The sequence below is a fragment of the Hyalella azteca genome, unplaced genomic scaffold, assembly GCF_000764305.2.
Source record: "Hyalella azteca isolate HAZT.00-mixed unplaced genomic scaffold, Hazt_2.0.2 contig6741, whole genome shotgun sequence".
Classification (NCBI taxonomy): Eukaryota; Metazoa; Arthropoda; class Malacostraca; order Amphipoda; family Hyalellidae; genus Hyalella; species Hyalella azteca.
Window position 1 is genome coordinate 272486 of NW_025936893.1, and position 11795 is coordinate 284280.

An 11795-nucleotide genomic window follows, 5' to 3' on the forward strand; every position below is an offset into this window, starting at 1 on the left:
GGAAAACTCAAATGTATTACGATATTTTAATGTTTTGTGGAAAAGATTCGAGTTGGGTTAAGTTTTTTGTTAGGTTTGTGGATGAAGATGGATATTGTCAGCAGCACTTGGCAATTTAGAAAGACTTTACTTTAAAACAATGAGTTAGGCAAGTCCATCACAATCTAGCATTTGGTTAACGCTTGGTATGACAAAAACCTACTCGAATTTTTAGCTGTAGAGTGAAAGAAATGCGTCCGAATATCCCCGTAAACTTCCGGTCTGACAGCCAAAATCTCCAAACCAAAGTTCCCAAACAAATCCTTCACAGAGGCTACCTCTCGAGCCAGTGCGTCCTCGGCTCGAGAGCAATCGCAAAAGATGGAGCGTTGTAAGTTATGAAGCTCTGCGCTTGCAGTTACATCCAAGCTTCTTGAGAGGACTAGGAGCCTCTAGAAAAAGCTGCGTTAAAGCCTGTACGAAGTGAGATTGAGATGAGGGATTTGGCAAAAGATGCTGCCAGAGAAAATGCTCGACTGGGAAAAAAATAAAAGTGACTGCAAGATAGATCAAGGTTTTATTGAATATTCTCCTGAGCCTTGTCAACGACCAGGGTCTTATCTTGTTTTATTTTAAGCTGTCAAATAAAAATTTTGAAGCTTGCGGATTCCTTGGTTCTTTGCATGGAGACAGAAACATAAACACTTCACCTAAAAACGACAGCATTCAAAGGCAGAGAGGAAGCCTGCTGCAGTAGAAAAAAGAATGTTCCAAGTTAAATTAGTATTGTTCTTTTCTCACTATCCAACTCTTAAGTATTCACCTCCGTTTCTAACTAATTTTTTTCCAAGTCGCTTACATCAGACGGAGTTGTTCCAATTGCATTCTTCTCGCTTGAATTCATTCTATATACGATGTGAAGAAAATTTTTGTGTCGTGCATGGGACCAATTTTGGTTGTCTCAATTTATTTGCAGCTCGCAAAATCGGTAGGAAAAACGACACGTTTAACGATGAATTTGCTATCGCAAACTAAAACTGCGAAGGTGAATGGTAAAATGATGGAAATTTAATCGCAAATTTCGAATCATTAACATCTACTAAATCGTTAGTTTACTTTCATGCTGAACATTCTGCAGTAGTAAGTTATTTGTTTTGTGTCAAGAATGGGCAGATTCTTAGAATGATCGCCTTCTTAAAATGATCTCTATAACCGAAGACAATCTTATTGATCGTTTTATTTTGCGAAAACTTTTTCGAAATTTACAAGTCTAGCATGAAATATTAATTTTTAAAAATGATAGTGATGCCGGAGAAATTTTTATTGAAATAATGCTTGTGCTGAATATATTTTTTCATGGAGATGATAGTTAGGCATGAGATGTTTTTTTGCTAAAATTATGGTTTATGCAATAAATATTCTCAGCACAAATGCAAATGTTATCTGAAAATGGTTTTATGGATATGATGATATGATACTTTTATCAAAATATTCTTTCTGCAATGAAACTGGCAACATTGTGATTGGAAATATTTTTTACAGCAAAAGCAGATGTGCTTCAGATATTTGCTGTGGAAATGAAGGTTGCCAGTCACTATTCGTCCGCAGATAATGATCGCGATAGTAAAACATTTCTTGCGGCCACACCGCGCAAGAAGCTGCAGCGGAGAAGACCAGAAGGCAAGGCGAGAGGGAGTGAGGCTTCGAGATCAATATGACTTGATGAAGGTAATGCTGCTGAGCAGCGAGTAGAGGGTGTAGGGTGAGGGTATATGGTAGGTGGTAAACGAGGGGACTTTCGCGAGGTATGGTGCGGGTAAAATGAGTGGTAGGCGAGGGGACTTTCACAAGGCAGGGTGTAGGGTGAGGGTAAGGTGGTAAACGAGGGTCGGTCGCAAGACGGGGTGAGTGCAAAATGGTGGTAAAAAAGGGTACGGTCACAAGGCAGGGTGAGGGTAAGATGGTTGGTAAACGAGGGTACTTTCGCGAGGTATGGTGCGGGTAAAATGGGTGGTAAGCGAGGGGGTTTTCACAAGGCAGGGTGAGGGTATATGGTAGGTGGTAAACGAGGGGCAGTCGCAAGGCGGGCTGAGGGTAAATTGGTGGTAAACGAGGGTACTTTTACAAGGCAGGGTGAGGGTAAAATGGGTGGTAAGCTAGGGGACTTTCACAAGGAATGTGAAACACATGAGGGCGAGCGTAAGATGGTAGGTGGTAAGCAAGGGGACTTTCACAAGGCAGGGTGAGGGTAAAATGGGTGGTAAGCGAGGGGACTTTCACAATGAATGTGAAACACATGAAGGCGAGCGTAAGATGGTAGGTAGTAAGCGAGGGTACTTTCACAAGGCAGGGTGAGGGTAAGATGGTAGGTAGATAACGAGAGCACGGCACAAGGCCCAATGGGAAATTAACCGTAGGACACGAGACAAGCTAGCGTCTGGAACGGTCCCTTGCGAGAACATAATGAGATGAAAGAGTGAGAGGCTTCCGAGATCAGAAAACAGAAACTGAATAAAAAACAACCAAAAGAAAAGTAAATATGAGAACAATGCAGAAGACGTGGCATGGCTAAGACTATACTACAATCAAGGCTGGATAAGGTTTATGGACGAAAGAATAATAAATTAATTTTTGAGAGTGCGCCCTGCGGCGTGAAAAACTCCTAATGTACTCCGCAGTACAAGTCAGCAGTTTTATTTCAATGAAAATAAGTTTCGAAAAAGTAATGTTAAAGTATACTAATGTTTCGGAAACTGAAACATACGAGTATAATAAAATCTAATAACTAAAGCAAATAGCATAAAAGTTTAGAATAGCTGGAGTGCTAATGAAGAACACCTGTAAAGCAGATGCAGTTGAAATAAGAAAAAATACAAGTCAGCGTACAACAATAAAACTAAGTCATACAGAAATGCTATCAAATAAAAACCAGACAACCATACACCTGCTTCTATCATCCCTATTGAGAATTATAAGCTCATCATGTCAGACTTATTATTTAATTCCGCTCACACGATCATAATGTTTTATGTTTTATATCAAAGCGAGTGAGCTAATGTGCAGCTGTGCCGTATTTCGATGGGGTAAAAGTAAAAAGAGAAATTTAATTTAATAAGCATTTGTTTTAACACATAATCCTAAGAGATTGTCAGGATATATCGGGCTAACATATGGAAACCGTAATGGAATGGGTGACATGAGTGTAAAAAAATCGACCAGAGCCTTTCTAAGCTGAAAAAAATCAAATGTAAAATAATCGACAATGTACCATATAACATATTTATTTTCATATAACGCTGCGTTTAAAATTCACGAAAAAATGCGTTCAAATGAAATTCAATTATTGGCATAGTTAAGCAATTGTTGGGTTAAAAATCACTGAGCATGTGCAAGTGTCTGCTTGGAATCAGTTGAGTGTGATTCAAAAACCGCTGCCAATATCCTATTTCCATTAATTGAATTACGGCGCTCTTAAAAAGGCTCATGTACTGACCGCAAAATTAGTGTTGAATATAAGATATTCAAGTGCATTGCTCATGAAAGATATTAATTCTCGATTATCTGAAAATTAAGAGAAAGCTCATACATTCGTATATAACAAGCTGATCTTGATTATTGCAAAGTCATGATAAAGCTCATGGATTAATAAAAAGAAATTAGTTTTGACTTTTTGAAATTCTGCCGGAAACTCATGTACTTGCAAGAAGATATAATCTTAAAGTTCGGAAATTCTAGAGAAAGCTGGGGTTATTTGGGCGCTTTCTCCTGAATCCTGCGGCGCACGGTGAAGGTGTCAATTACTGTAGGAGTTGTTATAGCTGAACTTGGACGACTGGAAGCTAACTTTTCACCTCACAGGGAACAGCGCATCTTTGGCAGCGGACGTTTGTTCAGGAAACTTCTTCTCTACCCGAACTGCCTGCAATTCCGTCCAGCAACGCGCTGCAGGCTCCTTCGTTGACTGGGGAACCGCAGTGTATTTCCTGGATATTTTCTGTGTGGTTTACTTCAAAGCGTTGAATTTGGTCCGCGTAATCGCCTACATATGTCATCTAATGGTGAAGGTTCCTAGGGCTACTGATGTGACATTGTTTATCAAAAGTACTCGTAGTCTTATTGAATTTAGTAACGAAACCGAAAAAAATAATTCCCGCGCTTGTTAAAGAAGCTTCTTGTCGAAACGAGTCAACGAATCACAGTAGATGATAAAAATTCAATGCAAATAAGAGTCACGCACTTAGAAACCCTGCTCATATAGTGCAACGTAAAAGCCAAGGGAATATGTATATATCGGGTCTTCTCATCAATTATCAATATGCCTCTCATGAGTGAAAATACACAATAAGGAATCTGTACTTAATAAAATTCATTTTTGCCACCATCACTTTTCATATAACACCGCTTCACCGAAATAAGCTACATAACTACCGAGCCTCTCTCGACTGGCGGCCAAGTTCAAATTGAACGAAATAGGAACATTGACTGAGTGTCAAAAAAATAACCCAATTTGGACCACCTCCTCACCAGCGTGTAACTTAACGAGCTACATCATGACATCTTTCTCAGCCGAAAGCAAAGCTTTTCCGTTGTTTATAGTCTTGCGTTTGCCTTAAGAAAACCCAAGGGTAAAATTTGCGTCTTGTGAGACAGTTAGGCAAGCATCTACTCGGCAAGTTTACCAGGATGCAGGGGCGGCTTACGATTTTTTTAGAACATCATGAAGACAATTTCACGCGCCAGGGGAGATTTTTACCGCAGCGTTGATAGGCCTCTTTATTTTTGCCATAGCAAGGCTCGGACTTGAGAAAAATGGAACGAATTAACGACATCGTAGGGGAAAAATTAGGACCCTGATACGAAGCTACGGAGCGAGCAACGGTAATGAGCCCAGCCTTTTTCATAACGTTTCCTCGGTCCAGGGAAAGCCTTTACTTTTATGATGCGTAAAGTTAAGAGTTACTATATTTTTTGTAACAAAATACTTGCTGCAAATGTCACTTGGATCGTCAAAGTACTGAGAGGATGGTAGCAAAATTTTCAAACATGTTTAAATCCTTGAAAATTTGTCTTCAATTACAGTTACAGAATAATTATCCCATTGGAGAAAGGAGTTGAAAACAACTGAACTGCAGTGTAATTGCATAGTCTATAATAAAATGTAATAACAGGGTTTAACAGTTCATTCATAATATTATTCTAATATATCTGATCTTTGCGTTTTCTGTCCTTCACATTTTAAGTTAGTATATTTTTTTAAACCTTTTCTTTAACAACCATGTCATATAAGAGGCAGAAATTTATCAGATATGGATGATAATGAGTGGAAAAGCATCGAAAGATTCCGCAGAGTTCAATGTCAAACAATTCGCTAAGGAATCATACCATTATAAGCCAAAGCATTGATAGATTGGACATTATAAATTTGGCTAATTATATTCGTGAGATCACCATGGAATGATGTCAAACATATTGAAGTCCGTGCTTCAAAATTATTCATCTGCATTAAATCAGAATAATTTATTATGATTACTTCCATAACCAATAGATCACATTTCAATTTAAATTATTACTCGATGTTTATAAAATCCTTAGCAAATAGCGATTATTCTTCCAATTCCTCTCCTATGATTGAGTAACGTCATTAAAATGGAGCAGCAATCTCGGCTGCTGGCACATGTCGAACTGAGGGCGCTTTCTTCAGAGAATCTTCATTAGATTCCTGATGGGATCTTGCTGAGGTCATGTAAGTCTTTCTCAGGACAAGATTCTCGGAGGAATCGATGGCAAACTCCACGCAAAATATCAGAAGAAGAAACAGGAAAATCGTTTGTTGTAATTATTGACAGTTCGCTCAGAAATGTCTCGCCTGATTGAAGCCAACAAGATCTGCATGCCTGTCATGTACGCTAAAAGAACTCAAGGTTTGAAATTGTTAATAGATAGTTCTTTTTTTTTTTTGTTCCATCTATTACTTGTAAATTTAGGTTTTTAATTTCGTTCTGTGCTTTCAATGTATTAATTTGTGACGTCTGATTTGTGATTCTAGATTTTACGAACTGACGATGGAGCTGGTCTCCGAAACGTTTTCTATAAAGATATGAATTTTTGTGGACTTTTCTTTGCTTTTTAATTCTTAGTTAATTTGCGATTTAAGCAAACACGTGATATACATTCTAACTCAAGGTTTGACCAGCTACAAGTATATCTTGTAAAAATATACCTCAATACTCACTGAAGTGAGTGACAGAGAGCGCATTTTCTCGTCGACGAAAACGTGGTCACCGACGGACGGACGGACAGACAGACGGACGGACATGGCGAGCACAATAGCGCCTTTGTCCATAAATGAGAAAAGTTGCTAAAAATGAGGTCACAAGGTCGTGATTTTTTTCATAACTTAACCATTGAAATCAGCATGATAATGATGATTTGTGGGTGGCCTGGACCTTCCTGAACCGTAAACATCCAGGGACTTTTCTTCCTAACAGAGCTAAAAACATATCATTAAAGAAGTTCCCTCCTAAAAATAATTGGAAGCTAAAATATTCGGAAACTTTCGAAAGAGATCAAAACGCGAATTACTCGGAAAGGTTGCCTTCCAAGAATTCAGAAGTTTAGCCTGCGGATGTCACAACTTGCGCGGACCATATACATGTATTCTTTAATGAAAAACGCCACCGGGCCTAACGCGGCTTGGAGACAGGGAATTGTCATCCAAAGTTAGAAAACTGCAGGAAATATTCACTTATAAATAAGTTGAAGGCATTTAAGGAAAATCGATTTAGGGAAATTATTATTATTATTAAATACAATTGTTATTCTGTGTAGCAATATTCGTAGAGAGAAATCATTTTTATTTGAGTTTTTTTACCTGCATAAAAATATTGTGTATTCACTACATAAGTCATTATAGCTTATTAAACGTTACGCAAGATGTTAATGTTAGGAAATAAAGAATGCTATGAACGTGATTTTATGTACTGCTCAATAATACGAAAAAATTGACTACTAACATTGAAATATTGGCCTAGTAACCTGAAAATATTCTATCGTCGTGTATCTCGTAGCGTATGATAATAAGAAGTGGTTATGTACAGGGTTATTTTGTTCTTAAATATGAGTTTAAGCGCAGAATAATTTCTGTGTTAACATTCGTGTATTTAGAACCTTGCAAACTTAATTTCTAGCGGAGAGAAGAGGAGGTCAGAGGAATGAAATATTTCGGAGATGAAGCGATTAAATAGTTAGTATGGCGCACGTTGCAAGTTAAATAATATTGGTGCAAGGCTATGCCAGAAACGTTTAGAGAAACATAATTTTATTATTTGTGCTTGTAGAAGAAGTCAAAACGTCAGGTAATAACTTAGTTCGAAGTTTGAGTATATTGTTGATTTAGCTTATCATAATTTTTAGATATTATGCCGTAATTGCACGTTAAACTTTCATCTTTTATGATCGAGATTTGCATTCTCATTAAAACGTATATTATTTAATTGCTCTCAAGTCTTAATGAATGTTTCTTGATCCGACCCAATATCAAAATAAACACCATTAAAAATGAACTATATAAAGCAACGGTCGAATCGTTGCCATGAGACTATATATGTAAGGGTTATGTTGATAAATCACGCACAGTATAAATATAGTATAAATTGCTCAGGACTACCTGTGGATATCCATTGTCATTGGCGTACATCTCAATTATCAATCAACAAGTAAAGCATAAAAAAGAACGAAAATAATTATATATAAGGGTTGTATCCACTATAAATTATTGACAGAGATAACTAACTATTGATTCATATGAATTTCCGTAAAAGCAGCAGATGAATTTTTGCAAAAATCAATCGATATCAAAATTAATTTAAACACCACTATACGTAACCTCAAACAAGTAAACTTATTTGAGTAGAAATATTTCCTGACGAGATGAGATCTCAGCTCCATTAGACAACTACTTTCCGATGAGCTTTTCGTGCGCAGATTTTTGTCCATTCCAGGAACTTTTTAAGCCGGTCAAGTTTTCCAGCAGCTCTAACAAGGCAACTTCTCAGAGCGATAATCTCCTGCCAGAACACAGGGCCTAGCAAGATCTGTTGTAGAACATTTCTTTGTATTTTACTTGTTTCTAATATAAATTTTTTTGCATCTCTTTCCTGGGTATAAATAACTTAAAGCATAATCACATAGTTAAAGTGTCTAATAATAAAGGGTAAATTGTTCGAAGTTTTTTGTGTGTAAGTACAGGAGAGAGAATTTCTTTTACATTATTCCTATGATAATTTCGAAGTAAAGCTTTTGATAAGTTAACGATGCATGAGGTGTTATTCAGAAAGCTGAGGCTGTTGGAAGTAGGAAGAAGCCTATTATGGTGGATCCACAACTTCCTTACAGATAGATTACAAGCTGTCGCAATTGGAAACTCGAAATCGGAGTGCCACAAGGCTCGATACTTGGACCTATTCTCTTCCTCAAACACATCCGCGACATCGACTCTAAACTTACCCACTCACCTACATCGTCATTTGCAGACGATACAAAAGTGCTGATGAGAATCACAGACGACCTAGACTGCAAGATGAATTTTCAACAATTTATGTTTGGGCCCTAGTGAATAATATACAATTCAACAGCACCAAGTTCGAAGTATTGAGATATAGAGTTGGCACCGAGGTGGGGATGCTGCATCGCTAATTAGCAACAGACGGCACAAAAAATTAAGGAGAAACAACTTGTTCGAGATATCGGATCGAGTGTTGATGTGTACCGAAGCCACGTTCGATGACCACATCGTGGAAATAGTTGCACAAGGCAGACAAGAGATGGGATGGATCTGGCGGACATTCCGAACGAGGGTAGCAGCACTAATGATTACGCTCTCTAGACCCCTCGTGATCGCCAATCTTGAGTATTGCGGCCAGCTTGGGGCGCCGCTCAAAACGGGAACGGTGCGGAAACTGGAGTCAGTCTAGCGGACCTTCACGTCTAGAATCAGCGGTATGAGGGAGTTGGAGTTGAACTACTGGGGTAGGTTGAAACACCTGGGACTATACTGACTGGAGAGGAGAAAGGAGAGGTATATCATGCTGTACACTTGGAATATAATAACAGGACTTGCTCTCAACTTCCAAAGTGAGACCTCAAAAATAGTTACATATTACAACTAAAGGAATGTGCAGGATTTCTCCATTTAATAACCTAGCTGCAGCCAGAGTGCAGATTCGTCATGAGGGATCACTGTCTGTGGCTGGGCCGAGGCTGTTTAATGCTAAGGTGCTAAGAGGAGGGGAGTTCACCCATGCGCCATTCAAGAGACGACAGGGCGAGTTTTTGAGCAAGAACCCGGATCGTCCGGTTATTGGAAACTACTCTCAGCGAGTGACAGGCAACTACATTTTACATCAGCTGGCCCAAAGGAGGGCAGATACACGAAACACATTCAACGTTACCTCCGGGATCCGAGGGCGAGGCGACCTGCCTATCGGATGCGTAGAGACGGAGGACGACAAAGGCGGTGCATCAGCGTGACCGTGAACAAGGAAGTTCTAAACTCGTAATTAGGTCATAAGGTAAGATTGAAGAACATCGTTCAGCTTATAAAATCATAACCAAATCATAACAACGAAATGCAAATCAAACTGTTGCTATGCCGTGAATTTTTCGAACATTTTTTGTAGAAACAAAAATTTGTTTATTGATTTATTTCATGAACTTCATTCGTAAGTAATAAAAAGGTTTTCAAATCTCGAAATGAAAATTATGCTACAGATTTTTTTATGGACGCAACGTTTCTATGAATAAGCCCGCTAAATTCCCCGCCTCAAATGTCCCTCTTCGCTTTAGCAATTTCCTGCCATCGAGGATTCCCGAGACTCTCTAACATCCAATGACACTTTCTCTGACACTTCCATAATTTTGAGGCAGGCTAGGAGCGCCCAATCGGTGCCAGGAGTCTCCAGAGGAGGCGGCTGGGAAAACCTGTAGCAGAGACCCGAACGTCAACGGCGGCAAGCCGCTGGAAGTGAATTAATATGACATGACTATTCGTGAGACCTAAAATAGGTGTAGCTTATGGAACGGGCCTGTAATATTGCGTTACTAAAATCATCTATAAATAATGAACTATTATTAATTAAATATTTATTAACAACAAATTCTTTCATTACACTGGAATTCTATTGAAGTGATTTTAATGGGTTGATGATTTTAATGGGTCCGTAGTTAAATAATACTTACACCTAGCAGCATGGTCGGCCATGCAATAAAAGTCCTCATCATGAGTGTGCGTCAATTCTCAGTGGTTTGCAGTTTATTCCATTTAAACTAGGTACACGAATTCAAGCTAAAATTAAATGGCTATAATCTCGATCTAACCGAAAGAAAAGTTCTCGATAAGAAATCTTTCAAATTGATCCCGAATTGAAATTCTTGAAACATTCTAATTCCATGCCATTTATGAAAAGGTTTCTCCATTCCTACAGCTGATATGATGTTAGAGATTGTATTAAAATTAAAATTACTGTTGAAACATACTCGAATATCTATTTTCATTATTATTTTAGTTTTTCCTCGTGCCGACGTTAAAGTGAGGCCTATGTCAGATTTATGTCGGCAAGTTCATCACAGAAGGAAGTTTCAGAACCAAAAGTTACTCCATCCATCTATAGGAGTGACTAGAAAGTTTAGGAACTTTAATGCATTATGAATGTCTTAAATCATTGTTGGTTGTAGTTCAGTGATGCAGGTACAGAATGGATGGCTAGCTCTCTAACGAGCGTGACATGATTTACTCGTCGGCTAGGAGCCATCTATCGTGCATGCTTGTCTGACTGCCTGAGCTCGTGCGAGCGGTGCGCGAGGCTGCGGGTTTTAAGCGGCAAGCAGATGTGCTTTAAAATGTTGAGCAGAGTAGGCGAGTTTAAAAATATGTTTTAAAAAATAATAGAGTTTCTAAAATTGTATATAAAACTAATAATCTTTACCATCATGTAGGTAAAGGTAAAAAAAATAAAAGGTAAAGTAAAAAAAATATATAACCCAGTACTCACTGCAGTGAGTGACAGAGCGATTTTTCTCGTCGACGAAAACTTGAGGTCACGGACGGACGGACAGACAGACAGACAGACAGACGGACATATATGGCGAACACAATAGTGCATTTTTTCCATAAATGAGAGAATGAGCTAAAAATATAACTCAGTACTTACTGCAGTGAGTGACAGAGAACGCATTTTCTCGTCGACGAAAACGTGAAGTCACGGACGGACAGACAGACGGATAGACGGACGGACATGGTGAGCACAATACTACATTTTTTTCTATAAATGAGAAAATGCGCTAAAACTACTTTATTAGCATGTATAGGGATGTGTGAAAATCTTTGATGTTTCAATGCAGATACTGGTAAAAGTCTTAGTAATATAGGTGTAGGTAAAAGAGTTAGCTGCATTCATGTTGGTTTATGTCATAGCTTCTTTCATGCAATATTTTAGGTGTTTGTAAAAGTCTTTCTTGCTTTCCAGTAGGTTAAGGTAAAAGTCTTAGTTTCTTTGATATAGATTAAAGTGAAAGTCTTTTTTGCTTTTCTGGTAGTGTCCGGGAAAAGCTTAATTTCTTTCGTATAGGTGTAAGTAAAAGTCTGTGGTGCTTTCATTATCCTGTGCATTTTCTCTGTGAAAAATGTTCAGCTAAATTAAAATTATTTCATCTTCCAATGTTTCATAGATCCCTCTGAACAGAATGTAAATCAAATAATGCTTGAACTGGCAACAGTTCAGTTCGCTATAAGCTAGTTTGTTCATGAATAAAATGACAAA